Source organism: Notothenia coriiceps, unplaced genomic scaffold, assembly GCF_000735185.1.
Source record: "Notothenia coriiceps isolate Sejong01 unplaced genomic scaffold, NC01 NC01_scaffold00004875, whole genome shotgun sequence".
Taxonomy (NCBI): Eukaryota; Metazoa; Chordata; class Actinopteri; order Perciformes; family Nototheniidae; genus Notothenia; species Notothenia coriiceps.
Genome location: NW_011337576.1, coordinates 37,364 through 53,816, shown reverse-complemented (window position 1 = coordinate 53,816; position 16,453 = coordinate 37,364). Strand labels below are relative to the sequence as shown.

The 16,453-nt window shown below is 40.6% G+C and overlaps 1 pseudogene; it reads right to left on the bottom strand.

Moving 5' to 3' along the window:
• Positions 1–6,528: 6,528 nt before the first annotated feature.
• LOC104942648 (ceramide synthase 2-like) lies at positions 6,529–13,120 on the bottom strand (annotated as a pseudogene).
• Between the last annotated feature and the right edge of the window lie 3,333 nt (positions 13,121–16,453).

Sequence of the window (16,453 nt, the reverse complement as noted above, 5' to 3'; positions counted from 1 at the left end):
CACGCAGCGTCATACTTCATTAATGAAAATTAAACTATAATATTAGCAAATATGAAGAAGTAAACTTTAAACATCCATGACTTAAACACTTATCCAGGACAAAAGCAATATAGTTGCACATGCAAGAAAAAATAAAATAAACTAGCCTACGAGTGTTTGAATGCCTAGGCCAGGGTCTGCAACCTTTTGACCAAAAGAAGCCATTTTGCTCCTTTTTCCAAAATATTTTTTTGTTGGAGCCGCAAGGAACATATTTCATAGCTTGATAGCTAATAAAGTTGTATTTATTGTTATATCAGACCACAAACCTAACAAGTTTTTTTGCATGTATTAGGCTATTTTATTACATTATATATAAACTGTTTAACCCTCTAATAAGAAACAAAGAATCCTATAAGGAGAATTAAAAATATATACACAGCCTAACTTTAAAATAAATTAAACACAGCACTTGGGGAGTCCTCTGCACATTTGAGGGGAAAAAAATATTACTAAAATGGGCCCACTTTGAAATAATAAAACATTAGCCTGCACCCTAAAAGAATTAAGAGGTAGGTAGGTAAGAATGGAGAAACCAGCTCGAGTGCGCTAGAATTTGAAAATACACAAACCGGAAAAAATTGCCCTATTCCTTCAGACTTTCTACAGGAGTCCCTCCTCCAACACACACGAACGTGCATCAGGCCACGAGATAAGTTGTGCACAGTGGAAGGCTGACAGGCTGACAGGCAGGTAGTCATCCAGATTTTAGCCGGGCCGCTCAGATTATTGGTCCGTGCTTTTACGCGCTACGGCTTCCAGAGATTAATTTTTGTATGTATTTATGTCAAAGCATTAATATATTCAGTGCTATCGGGACCCGTTAAGAGCATTCCATGGGAATATAACAAAAAAGTTTTCTGAAATAAATTACATACCCCATTGAAGTTATAACTGAAGATTGTCAGCTGTCTTCCTCTCCCTTGTTTGTTCCTCCGATACGTAAAGGCTGCGCACCGTTGACAGCTTCTCTATATACACATCAAACATACGGAAACCAGTATCGTTTGCTGTGAAAGCATATAATCTGTCCACACAGATTTAATTCCTGTGTTCTTCCGGTACTTTTCTTTTGATTTATCCATGTTCGTTCATACGGCCGGGGGTAAAGGTTATTCACCCGCAGGAAAAGGCGACTCGCGCGGGACCGTAGCAGGAATTTGACGCATATTTTAGTTGACCTAATTAAAACCGTTTTGTTTTTTTATTTATGTGTCACAGTATCACCTCAAAATACAAGATACGAAACATTTTCAACCATGCAACAAAATATAAATAGTCCTACAAATACTTTTATTTTATTTCCTTCTTATTTTTGTCTAAACTCAAGGGAGCCAGAGCAGAGGGCTTAAAGGGCCGAATGCGGCCCGTGGGCCGCGGGTTGCCGACCCCTGGCCGAGGCCTACATTAACAGGTTTATGATAACACTGCCTCATCTAAGACACAAGAGATCTGACTTAATAATTAAATAATTAACATAATTACATTTGAGTTGAATGTTTCGTCAACTTAATGTGTTGCTTAAAATAATACTTCTGCATACAGTAGGCTATGTGACACTGTGTTGCACGGCCAGATACGGCTCGAGAAGCTGACTCAGATAAGGAAATATAATATATTATGATATTATATGATCGATGATGTGATTGATGATGTGATATGCATGATAAGTATGACACGTCGGCGTCTTCCCTGCTTACGGCAGTTGTTCTATATTTCCTTTATCCTGTAATATGACTTGATAGATTTAAACTCTGCACAATGAGCTCTGATTGGTCAGCAGGCAGTGCTTTCACTGAGAGTTGATCTCGGTTGATCTCTTATCTATAGACGCCGGAGGCGGGCAGCGTCAGGTAAAATGTTTTATTTAGCCTTCCCAAACCTGAGCCTCACGCGCCGCCTATGGATGCTGTTCCTACTTTGTTTGGACCAGCGGGAGATTCGGGTACACAACCTGTAAGTGTTCATTGTTGTTTGTGTATTTATGATGTTTAAAACAAACAAGGTATCTACCACGACTGTTTGAATGGGTAAACGTTTTTCGGGCTGCTAAGTTGGGATCGCGGAGAAATGCTCTCCGCAGACCCATGCTCACAACATTATAAACCTTTTTCTTACTCAATATCAAGCCACACTTATTGTTTTTACTTCGGTTGTGAGTATTTGTGTGTGCTCAGGATGAGTTTCGCTTGTTCTCGCTGTATCGCCGACCCGGAAGCCTGTCCGCTCCTCCCAGCAGATCGCAGCAACGAGCCTTGCAACCCAGACCAATCAGAGCACACTGGGCTCACAGGGAGGGGGGTGGGGGCAGAGAGTGAATACCGGTGAATACAGATACTTTACAGAGATGCTGTATGAGAAACCAATGTGAGTTTGGAAAATTGCACAGTATAAATCTATTTTAGTATACCTCAACAATGGAATTATGATCAGTAGAAATGGCCATGACATGGGCCCTTTAAGTAAACATATTCCTTGTGCATTTCTTGTTCATTGCATTCAACTTTAAATTAAAGCTGGGTTTTGCAGTGCAACTTCAAGATTTCAAGTGGCCCCAATCAGACTACTCAAATGAAAACGTAATTCTTAAATTGAGAAAACCTAATGCAAATTGTCATGTAGCTTGCGTGACATGTTAGGAAACTTGAGTAGCTTGTGCCGGCTTAAACCATGCACCTGGAGCCCTGTTTAGTTCTGTCACCCTGTCTGCCACTGCCAAAAATACATTCAACACACTCAGAGCCTAGGTGACATGCACATGGTTTATTGAACAAAATAATAAACATTGTGTTCTGTAAGATTTTCAGGATGGCTGCGTGAATTGGTGTACTTCTGAGGAAGATAGTTCCTGCCTCTTCAGACAAACACATTTGGTAGTCGCTGCTGCATTGACAGGGTATTCAATGACATGACAAGGGGCCCCTTGTCACAGACTTCTATATTATTCTAGTCCTTTTTATGTAGTAATGTAAGTACCATGCCGATATTGTATTATATTATGTAAATACAATTGTGATTGCTCTATGATTGGTTTAATATAAACTCAGATCAGAATCAGGAGCAAATCAACGTCATAAGGACATGGTATTTTTCGACACAGCTCTTTGACAGCAGTGAGTCCTGTCACGGTCTGATTTCACCCCTCTCTGTCTGCCTCAGGTGATCTGCTCCTCCTGGTAGGTGGAGGTGGATATGGAGCCGTAAGGATCCAGTACAGTCTGGGCACAGCGCACCACTGTCACCAGCAAGAAGAAACACAGCAGGAAGAGGAAGAAGACAGCGAAACCCAGGTCCACGTCCACCTCAAACTGTGGCGGCGTGGGATGAGAAGCCTTCTCCATGTGGGTGACTATGACCGATGATCCTTTGGTAAATCCTTCAGTGCAGCATCAGCACTAGAACAGGCACATGTGCTCCGGAGATGATGGTGATGACTTGAAAGAAAAAGATTAAAGACCTTAAAGCTTTTTATTGCAGACAGCACATAAAAACAGTGGTGGAATGTAACCAGTACTATACTTCTACAGGGAACATTTTACTGCACCATGAGTAGTATTACTTTTCATAATTTGAGCTCATTTTGCTGATAACACTTGTTAGAGTTTGAGTGCCATACTTTTACTTGTATTTTCACAGTGGGCCATTTGTACATTTACTTCCTGTGAAATCACCATCACAACTTCTTGATAGCAAATATTTTGTCTTCAGATATCTTGTTTTGTGAAAAGAACAGTCCACAGACATTTAGTCTACGTTAACTTCATAATACAGTGAAAAGCTCCATATTGTAAAAGCTGACTAGACTATATATTTTAGCTTTTTTTTGTTGATTTACTGTTAGATTAATCAAATAATCTTTTCAGCTCTAAACTTTTGATTTCGGACTGTGTTCTTGTATTGTTCCGAGATATTTACTTGCAAGTTTTGATAATCATTCTGCCCGTTTGTTATATTCAGGAGGGAAACAGCACAAAGCCTTTAAACTCTCACCAAAACAGATAAGCTCTTGTTAGATTAGTTATAAAAACTTTATGGGAAGACAAAGTTATGACTTATATTGTTTGAACCTGTTTAAAGACAAGACATTACATAGTTTGAATCATTGTGAACACAGCAACACTTGATTTCAAAGAGAACCATATTATCAAATAACTTTAAAGATAACATTTCTAACTTACCATTCTATGTTGCCATCAGGTGTTTGTTGCTGCAGTCTTTCCACTGCCCATCCAAATGTTTGAAAAGCTTCCATAGCATCCGTCTCCTTATGACTAAAGTTACATAAGACAGTCATCAGTTACCCGAGTCTTAACTGTCCCCCTCTCCTCGTGATCATCACAGGAAAAATGACCAGCCCAGGAATTAGCTTCCTGCATACACACATGCATACACTTGCACCTTGCCACCTCCCCCTGGCGTGTAAAGCCTTTATTAATACTTAAGCAGGAATTGAATAACGGTCTACACAGTTCACAAGTGAATCAAACACCCCACAGCTTTTGTTCTCCTGTCACGGGGACCTCCATGGCTGTCAGCAATAATACTTCACACCACTATAGCTCAAGCACCTGAGGCGACACTGAGCTTATTCATTACACACGGCTGAAAAGGCAACAGAGGAAGGAGGAGGACATTAAATGGGAAAGGAAAGACAAAGATTTAAAAAGGAGGAGTAAGACTGGACACAGAAGGGGGTGAGGGGGGTATGGGGGGGGGCGTGTCAAGGAAAGTCCAGACGCTGGAGAGGCAGAAACAGGATATGCAATTAAAGTGCAGAGCCAGATGCGAGGGCATGGTGGAAATTGACCCTGCTGCTTTTAGATGGAGATTGTTAGTGGGGCTGCCAGTGACCAGGACAGTGTGGAGGTAAAGTGATCCCACTATGCAATTAGCCAAGAAGGCCTTTAAGGCTGCAGCCAAAATGTTGTTTCCTCCACTGTAGGGGGAAAGCAGAAGAGAAAGACGGACGGTAAGAGGAGCTGATGAACACTCTCAAACCTTAAAGCTGATTGAAGACCAACTATTTTACTTCAAGGTGATTATAAATAAATTCTAGTCATGATTTGGCAACATTTTGCATCCAAAAAGCGTGCCAGCTGGGTGCTGCTCGGTGTCACCACAACTCTGCCATCTGATATTGTAATAGTCTAATCTACACCAGCACAACCAATGACTGACGGGTGGTGCTCGTGCCAATCTGCGTTTGCTCCATTTCCTCAGTGACTGCATGTCTCCGAGCACAGTGTTTATGTTGGTGTCACCAGATTAATCAGCCTCTGAATTATACACTCGATCATTAGCTTTAGTCCCAAGAAAGAACAACACCGTCTAAATCACAAAATAGTTTAACCCTATACTTTACTTACCACACACAAGGATAATGTCTGATATTGCACAGACCATTACAGCAAATGATGAGCCTTCACTAGTTTATTTTTGTTGGTGTGAATAGTCATAAGGTTTTATCAATCAATCTCTAGTTTAGGTCAAGTCAAAAGCATCAATTAGACATTCGTGATTCATCATAAGTCACATTTCCTGCTACTTTATACTCTCCAAGATAATTACTGGGAGCTATTGTACTTTTTACTCCATTACATTCATTTGATAAATGAAGTTACTTTGAATATTCTGATTCAGATTAATAAGACTTTATCATGTAATATTGGTTAATATAAAGCTTCATCACATCAGTCAATTAGGGAATTACATAAGCAACCTCAAGTATATAAGGTTAAAACAGCTCATCCTTTTACCTGATGCAAGATTAAAGTGATGAACACATTAATGCATCAATAATTATTATTTAATATAATAACGTTTATTATGCTGAAAACAGGCTATTTCAAATGCATTGTAATGCTATTTATTATTGTTCTGTTTTTACTCATGTATATCTTTGAGTTTTTGCTTTTTTCTGTTGATTGGTAATTTCGTTCAGACAAAACAAACGGAAGCTGAATTTGTTAGAGCAGAACTTGTTTCACTAGTTCCTGACATTTTAAAGGCCAACACAATTACTTATTTAACAGAAAAACAACAAACAGATACATTGGTAATGAAATCACCAGTTGCAGCCCTCAAGGAGTTCAAGTAGTTGGCGGAGATTGCATCTCCATTATTGAGGGGAATTAACACTTTCAGAGGATGCAATTAACAGTTCTTTTCATTATTTATTTATTATTTTCTCAGTTAATCAATTGGTTAGAAAAGAGCAGATCTCCATTTCCTATGGGGATCTTCTAAAACCATAGAATCTTGCCTTTAAATGACTGTTTTGTCTGTCAGATTATTATCATCTACATTTTCTGTTGATCAACTAAAAACATGTAATCTTAAGAACCTTATGAGAAAAACAAGTCAAAGCCTCAGCCTTTACACGTGTTAGTGTGGCGTTAACCTGATTTCAATATGAGAAGAAAAATCCGTGGATGCAAGATGATCTTTTCAGATTCTGATGATGAAAATAGAAAAGTAAAAGACACAGAATAGTTATCCACAATTATCTTTATCATCATAGTCACTATGATCTCACATCTCAGCAGCACAACGCAGAATCACAAAGCTTCCTGTGGAAGCAGAGGTCTTCAGAGCGAGCTGCAGCTGATCGCTGAGCTGAGGCAGGTCGGTTAGAGGCCCAGAGGAACAGTTCGGAGCGTTGGTGTGACGGGGCACAAAGACAGCAGGAAGAAAGACAAACCGGGGCGGGATAACAACTCTTTTTACAATTAACACTTGAAATGATGAAGGCACTTGCAAATGACAAGATAGTACGAAATGTAAACCATACTTTGCTCTTTCATTTTTACCTCTTTACTTAAGATTTCATTCAAGTTATTATTATTTTTTACAAGACAACTGATAAAGAGGAAGATTTTGGGTGGATGAAAATAAATATTAAACAACATTTAAATCATACACTAAAATGAAATCAGGTTTGAATTGAAATACTAACTACTCTCATGCTTGTTTAGAAGACATTTAGTCAGTGCTGATCTATTAGAGGGAACCATAAAGTGCATCTTTGGATGGATGGGAAAAACAACACTGAATGGAAATGCTATCGACCACCTTCTCTCCATAAAGAATTCATAAACAGTTACTGATTGGTTTGGGTTACACTGACAAATTGCTCCCCAATTTAAACCGTCGACTGAACTGAAAACAAATAGTACAAAGCAAAATAAAATCATACAACTTAGAAAGATATGAAGCATTAACAAAACGAAACATTTAAAAAAGATCTATGTGCGTTCTGCTTCCCAAACAAGGTGAAGCATTTAAGACAAACATCCACACAAGGCACATTTCAACACGTGGCAGATGTAGCACCGGCGAGCACTTTTTTCAGACTGTTAAAAAACATTATTTAGCTCCAATTATTTAGTTCTAAATTATTGGAACAAATACATATTTTAGAAAAACCAAAGTGACAAACTGGGAGCTGCAACTCACACACATTCATTATTAACAGATACCTCAGTAAAAAGACTTAAATCAGGTTATGGTCCATAGAAAGACATCATTCACCTTTAGCGCTCCTCACAGTTTCACTGAATTCAGTGTGGTTATTTAGAGCAAAAAATCAGTCAGGTTTAAGGGTAGCAATACTTGGAAGAGTTTTGACTAACTGTGCATGTCCTAACCACAGCATCTCCTCAAATCACTTCCAGGAACAAAACATAAAGCTACAAGCAGGCAGATTTGGCATGTGGCAACGAAGTCAACAGCACAAAATCTTAGTAAAAAGCAAAGGGCGGAGGATGAGCTGCGTGGAACGAGAAACACTCTGCTGCTTAGGTGCTAAGCAGATCAGTGTGCTTCCCACCGCTCTCTCCGTTTAATTTATCGTAATCCACAGAGAGGTAAAATTGTCCACTTTGGACTACCAGGTATCCAGAAAGGAGGGTAGTGTGTGTGTGTGTGTGTGTGTGTGTGTGTGTGCGCTGCGGCCTGTTACCCATGTCAACACGCCACGCTCCCGTTCTTTGGCTTTCTGGTGAGGGGCCCATTACAGCCTCGTCTAATCGCTCACAGTCCCATCAGTCCTTCTTACTGTGGTTATTGTTGAGTGGGGTGTGGCCGTTCTGCGCGTGGCCGTTCTGCGCGTGGCCGTTCTGAAGCTTTTCTTGACCGCCGTCTTCATCTTCCGACTCAGTCTCCTCTTTATCGCTGCGTTCATCCTCAACAATGTGCTATGGGGGGAAACAAGACATGATATTTGGTCAGAGCTGGCTTGGGGGTGAAAGTGTTACGGGGGCAGTTGGATGTGGCCGTTCTTACATTGCCAGGTAGGAATTTAACGACCATGCGCAAGATGAGGATGGCCCAGAAGATGTGCAGAGCTTGCAGCACGAACATTAGCCCGTTGAAGAAGTAGAATCCGAGGAAGGGGCGGTAGAGGGTCAGCGGGTACACACACGTCGTGTGTATGATCCTGGATGAGGGGACAAAGGCAGAACAGAGAGTCCAGTCAGAGCCACCTACAGTCAGCATCAAAAGCCCATTGAGAGGGGCCAGCACTGTACACAATGTTTCTGTTGTTGCATCTCCCTTTAATTGTCGCTCTACTGTTCAACAAACCCTTGACATTTCTGCAAATGAATCCCATTGTTTCCCACATCCTGTAACTCGTATGCCAACGTTTTGAAAAGGCTGTGATTCATAGTTTTAAGGTTTTTATTTCCGTAATGAATTATTGTTTTTCTTTTGAGAGAGGTAGGTGATATGCATCAAGGGATGTTGTGGTATGAACTTTCCCACGTGTGGAGTGGAGGCTTGTTGTAGAATAACATGAATAGCTTTATGATCTAGAGTAGTTGAAGCAGAAACTGTTATATTAAAACAATGATGCTGCTGTTATTCTGTAGTTTTTTTTTTTAATTCTCAGCCAAAAAAAAGTCAGACAGAATCATCACAAAATGGCAACGTAAAAGAAAAGCACACTGTGGTCGACCGAGGAGGTGATGACGTTCCTACATGTCATTAGGGATGATAAAATCCAGCGGGAGCTCGACGGAACAACTCGAAATGTGAAAGTGTTCCAGGATGTCTCTGCACAGATGTCCCCGCCTACACTGCGTTGCTACCCCAGGTCCTAAACTGTAATGGAAAAGCGCCATGACCTCGGACGGCCAGCAAGGCAGCCCGAGGCCTGAGCGAGGACGCTTAGGGACGCTTAAACGGGGCTACCCCGCTGCAGTGGAAATGTGCCATTGGTAACCACTCAAAGAAGCTTGGCACTGTTATATGAGCAGACTTTACTTAAAGAGGAGTAAATATTGCATTTGTTGAAAACTCTTTTCTATACCCATTTAATGCCGTGTATGCAGGGATTTATTCAACATAACTAACTAGTGTCAAATGTTAAGCATTATTAACTAGGATTAGCGAATGTATTACGTAGAGCGAGGAATTAAGAAATAACCTTGGCAACTTATTTATTAATCACCGCTGAGCCAAAGCATAAATATACATATTTTTCCGAAAAAGTCATTTACATTTGCTTTTATTTGTAAAATGGCAAAATGGCCCATAAATACATACAAGCCCTTGTTTATGGCTTTAAAAAAGAACCCTACAGTAATACAATGAGCAATGGGTCAGATGTGCCACATATTTTCTCAGATGTTGAGTGGACTCATTAAATACAGTTAATATTAAGCAACATCGTCTTTACCAGAAGGGAGGATGACGAGGCGGTGAAAGATGAAGACAGCAGCAAACGTGTGAACATGATGTTGCAGGTGTTCCTCGCAACCGCATAGTTGAACATTTGGCCCTGGAAAAAAAAAACGCAGGAGATCAGAGGTTTCACCTTTTTCAGTTTCTCTTCTCTACGAGGTGCAAATGTGCCTGTAGCTTATGGCTTTGGCACTGTTGAGGAGCCTGTGAGCTATACTGTAGCTATGTACGTATTACTGATAACAGCCTTGAACCTTGAAGCATCTGTAATAAATTACTTTAAATTCCCTAATTTAAAGTGGACCTATCATGCTATATTTGAATAATATATTGTAGGGCCATACCTATATAAAACATGAATGTGAAGTTCTTTTTTCAAAATAATATTTGCTCTTTTCCAGCCCTGTTTTTGCAAGGGCTGATTCTGCTTTTGTGGCAGACTACAGCGCCACTTACAGGCCTGGCATATGTACTACAGCGTCTCCAGCGCTTTCGAGCGGTCTCTCATTCCCCTGATAGGTGGAGAGTTGCCCATATAGGCGGAGCACCCCTTTTCTGATGTCAGAAAAATCCAAATAATAATCAGCTCCGTTTTTAGAGATTTGGGTATGGAGGAAAAGAGAGAGGGTTGTGTTTCCTGACACTTGGTGAGTTCCCTGACACACCGGGGACACATTCATGTATAAAAGACGTACAAAAGTGCATTTTGCATGATAGGTCCCCTTTAACTTAATAAAAACACATTCAAATGGACTTCAATTTCAGTCATTTAATTTTGGAAACTAGCAAAGGTCTTCACCGATTTTACACAATTTCTTGTACTGTGTTGGCCTATAATGGTTTAATATGTATTTATTTTAAGGGGAAGTTGATCATGAAGATACATGTGAAGATACATCTTAATAAACGGGTATTTGTGGTATTTGCAGCAAATGTTGATTCTTTAAGAGAAGAATTTCTCTGCACACCACTTATCACTGATTATGAGTTTAGATCCATGTCATATTAAAGTTGGTAGTATGTGTAAGAAGAAAAAAGAAACCAATAGCACGCTGTCATACCTCCATGAAAGAGTCGGAGGAATCGTGCACTAACATGATCAAAGTTCCTGCCCGGATGTAGTTGACCAGCCAGGAGAAACTGATGAGGGAGATTGTGGCCACATGGTGAATGATCTGCTCCTTGAAATCCTACAGAGGAAAAAGTACCACAAGACAAATTCCAACAGTTAGGTCACTTATTTATTGAGCTGTAAAGATTGGTCACTGATCAACTGTGAGTGTTTGATTGATGCTGGATTTACAAATGATTTATTTCCCACACACCAGATGGTATGGCTTTATACTTAGAAATCATTTCATACACAGGAGCAAAAAAAGGAACTCACAAAAAGTTACGAAATAAATCCCCACAGGCTGATTTCAACACAGGGGATCTCCGGGAACAGTCCGAAAAAACGGTTGCATTTGGTTTTAAGAGATTAGTTCCTTGCTTTTGTGGCCAGGAGCCACAAAACAGGAGCTGGAACCGAGGCGGCAGACTCAAAGGTCTGCGGTTTTTCACGGAAACCTTTAAATCTGCAGACGAAAACGGTCAATCTTTGTCTCAGTGGTGTGATTTCCAACAGAACTCCGGTCACACATTAACTAACCTCCTGATGCAACTCACCTCCTGATGCAACACGCCCCTCCCCCCTGCAGAGACACTCGAGTTTGTTGCTCACACACTTTACCAAACTGACAAAGGGTAACTGATGAGTTGAATGTCTAATGGCGTTCTGCATGCTGGCAGCTCCACTCGATACAGCGCATAAAGTCAGGATATCTCAATGGGGAAATCATTATCCAAACCTCAGAATATCCTACCGACACAAAGGATCCTTCTCTTTTATTTCATCACTCCGAGTGATCTCTCCTGACGGAAGGTTTCTGAAGGGTTTTAAAGAGCACACATTGGGGATAACTGAGTTTAGGAAACAGCTCACTTACCTTGCGTTTGACATCCGATGCTATGCTGAAAATCAGCGAGAGGTAGAAGCCCAGTTCGATCATGTAGTACCAGTACTCTGAAGGCAACAGTGGCTGGAAGAAAAGAGAAAGAAAGAAAAAATCTGTTAAAATAACATCGTCATCGACAATTTGATTAACGAGACAGCTTCTATACTACTTATACTTTAAGCAGGCCACAGTGGAGTATAGATTTGTTTGAATTAAATGAATTTTCGGATGTAAACTTAAAGAAAGTGGGAATGTTAGGTTTATTATGCTGACGTACCATTTTCGGGAAGTCTTCCCACACCTGCTTCATATCATACAACCATGGTTTCTGAGGAGGGATGGATACTCAATATTAATGAGGGTTTAAGTGTCTTTACCAACACCACAAGCACTCTCAGGCACAAACACCAAACAAACAATATGACATCCAAAAAAGCTTCCACTAGAATTACAATGTCATTATTAAAATGTCCTACATTTATGTACTCTTATGAACATATAGCAAACAGATCCTGCTTTATTTTTACAAAGAAGAAAAAAAGGTTGCTTGCACATTAACAATACACGTGTCCAGTGAGGATTAGACATGTTACATTTCACAAAATGACACATTTTCCCGTAATTGTAACAAACAGTGTGAACACAATCTGACAGTGTACTCACGTCAATAAGGGCCGCCAGGCCAGCAAAGAAAGCAACAAGGTAAAAAGTAAATCTCCAACTGCAAGACAATGCACAGCAGTCTCAGAAATCACATTCAGTTAGCACCATTTACAGACAGTGGGACACAAACAAGGATCAAACAATGGCAGAGCTTTTGGGACTAAGGGACAAAGATGAGGTGAGAAAAGAGCTGTTTTTTCAATTTTTTACTTTTTCAATTACAAACAGAACTCAATTTGTTTTAACTCCAATCACTAGCACCTGTGTCACTGGAGTTCAATGAAATAAACTGATAAATTAATAAATTATTAGCTTGCACATTGTACGGCTCCAAGGTCCACTTGTTTTTTATACCAAGGTGATAACACGAGCAGAACACTCAATGAGACCCTGATACTGCACATTGACATTGTTAGAACATGTCACGAAAATGCCTATAATCAATAATGCCATCTATAAATCTCTTGTGTTGACTGGTTTTCTGGTTCTGTTTTCATCCAGTTTTCCGTGGCAAAATTGTGTTTAAAGGGGACATATCATGCTATATTTGAACAATATATTGTCGGGCCATACCTATATAAAGTATATAAATATATATTTTTTTCAAAATACCAAACAGATCCTGCATTTTAGCCATGCCTCATTTCGCGCTATTGGCTCTTTCCAGCCCTGTTTTTGCAGGGGGCTGATTCTGTGACATGCAGCTGACCATGCCCCCCTGCAGGAGAGGGGAGCATGCTTTGAGATCAGCTGCTGGGCTGTCAGAAGAGGGGGAGAAAAAGAGATCTCCGTCCTCCGTGTTTTATTCTTATAGAAGTAAGAAGAGAAGTAACGGGGCAGAAACCCTCCTTTTTACGCAGCGGTCCAGACATAGACATCAAACGGCGACACATATTCAGTTNGATCAGGATCCCTCCGCTACGCTTTGGGATCCTGATCTGCCGACGAGGCTCCATTAAAATAGGAATATTTTTAGTGAATTACTGAGTTTAGGCACGTTAATAACTTAACGTGCCTAAACTCAGTAATTCACTAAAAATATTCCTATTTTAATGGAGCCTCGTCGGCAGATCAGGATCCCAAAGCGTAGCGGAGGGATCCTGATCTGCATGACGGGTGCTATTTTCCCCATAAGGAACAAGTCGCTGCAAATTATCCCGCTTATTACATGGCCACATTCTCAACAAAGTAACGACATGACTCCCAGTATTAATTGAAATGCTTTTATGGATTTAGAAAATGATTTTATTGATTTAAAATATAGTTGTATTTATTTAAATTGACATGCATCCACTAGGAAAAATAGTCCGTTGTTACTGTTTGAACTAACGTAGCAACGGCACGGCAGGAACTGCTTCGATAGTGTTTTTGAGGAGCTTTTTGATTACAGATTTGAAAACATCGTTGCTTGCTTTAAAAGTAGCACAATTCATTATGTCAAACTTTGGAAAGTATCTAGATATCCCTGCCCTAATGCCAAAGTAAATATCAACGGAATATGTGTCGCCGTTTGATGTCTATGTCTGGACCGCTGCGTACAAAGGAGGGTTTCTGCCCCGTTACTTCTCTTCTTACTTCTATAAGAATAAAACCATAGACTGTATATATAACGAATAAAACACGGAGGAGGGAGATCTCTTTTTCTCCCCCTCTTCTGAGAGCCCAGCAGCTGATCTCAGAGCATGCTCCCCTCTCTTGCAGGGGGGCGTGCAGCCATGGGCTGAAAAAACATTTGGCCACAGCAAATCATTTATATTAAACATGTAATTTTTACTTTTGAATACTTCAGTACAGAGGATGTATTGATTAATTTAAGTGATATATGTGTACACATAGGTCTATACATCATTCATTAGTCAAAACAGGGCTACATTTGATTTAATTATAAAAGGTATAATATGTGGTAAACTGAAGAGCCGTTTGGGAGCCGAAAGAGCCGGCTCTTCTTGGTGAGCCGAGCCAAATGACCCGGCTCACCAAGAAGAGACGGAATTCCCATCACTAGCACCTGCCTGTAATCTGAGAAGATCCCGCCTCTCTGCCTGGCTCCCACCCGGAAAATCTTCAGTGTTGATTGACACTTCAGTAATAGCCTATCAGATAGCGCTGTGGGCAGGACATTGCTCGTGTACACAGAGTGGTGACTGCAGCCAGGGAAACAGCCAAAGTTTTATAGGCAATTTGATAAAAAAAAGGCCGATACCGATAATCGGTCAAATGCTGAATATCGGTCGAACCCTAACACACACACTCACTAACTATTCTCTCCCTCCACCAACCTCACTGTCACTCATTACTGTACTGTGGGCAGAACTGGTTTTGAAGTCGTGGTGTCAGATTAGCAGCTAAATAAAAGCATATTTATGAAACCGCCAGCACACACATACACACACTTATCTCCCTCTTTAACTGCACCTGCGTGTGTTAAACACAACCTGCACACTGAGGTATAACTTTAGTTAAATAAACATCTTGTAAAAATCACAAAAGATGCCTTTGCCCTGTGGAAACCCTGTACTTAAACAAATTTTGATGCATCAGTTTGTGATTCCTTTTTTTTCTCTGGCAGCCGTTCTGTTTTAAACAGAACCTATAGTGCTATTTGGGGGTTTTATTTTTTTCACCCCTTTTTTATTTTCTTCCCCGCAGCCTCTACAGTTTTCATGTCGTCCTCTCTACTCCGCCACCATGCTGAACCTGTCGCTGTGTTTCACTGGCTTCAGGAACAAGGAGGAAATTGTGAGTATACTAATTTCAAACGATGCAACTCTTTTTGTTGAGTGATGAAAATGGGGTACTTTCTTAATGATCATTCTGCGTGGAAAGATCAGTATTGTGTCATATGCAGCAAAATCCCAAAGAAACCACTGAGGCCGTGCAGCTGAGTGCCTGGGTGTCAACAAGACATTTTGAACCACGTGTGGTTGTTTGACCCCCAGCCATTAAGCAGGGTGTGCAGCCTCTTCCCATTTCTAGGCCATCAAATAAAGCAGCCCTTTGGGGTCTGCGGATGGAAATGAGCTCAAAGCTAAAATCCGGCATATTTACACTTGAAGCATTATTTGTCTTAAGTGTTCATTAATGTGCATTGTCCCTGTTCAAATAAACGATGAAATGAAAATAAATGTATACACAGGCACAATTCACCCTTTAGCTTCTCTATGATACAACACAGTGGGGAACAGTTTTCCTACATTGCTGTGTTTTTATGTGCTTTACTGTTTCCACTGTCCTTCTCGTCACTACTGTGTGAAATGATTGGTTTGTCAGTTTGAGATATGGAAGAACAGTGACAGGAACAGGAGTGAAACTAAACTCCAAAACAGATATCCTTTGTTTGTGAACAGCTAACTGCTAACTAGCACAGCGACACATGACTCAGGTCAGGTGGGGGATCCCGGGTCGACACCAACGAGAGCTAAGATTGATACAAGGTTATTACAGATCAAATGGAATCCTTGTATACAATTAGTTGCTCTTGTTTCATTTGGACCTAAAATACAATGCAACTCAATATTCTAAACTAAGCACAAAAAGTAAGGAAATGTGTGTTTGGCGGATTATTTCTTTGCTGTAACAATGCTCCTTGGCAATACATCTTATACCATCTTATACCACTGGGGGGGGCTTTTTATTTCCATTTTTCTTTAAATGGTGCCACATTTGTAAGGAACATGCATTTGTGGGATGATTGAAGTCTGATAAAACCGACAAGACATATTGGCAATTTACCAATTCATTAATTTAACGAACAGCAGCCTCAGTAGCGTGGGGAAGAACCATAGAAGCCACAACGGCCGCCCCTCCTCATGCTGGTCACACACTGCTGTGGGATGACATCCCACTCTTCAACCAGCATTTGACGCATTCAGCCAGCGTGGTCGTGTTGGTCACTCTGGCCCTGCTAAAGATGACAAGCCACCAGCAAAGCCAAATGTTTGGTGAATATTGTTTCCCTCCTAGTGCTGAACTCATGTTCATTTTCTGTCCTGCAGAAGAACTTGGTGAATCTGGTTCATCACATGGGGGGGACCATCCGGAAAGACTTCAGCACCAAGGTTACTCATCTC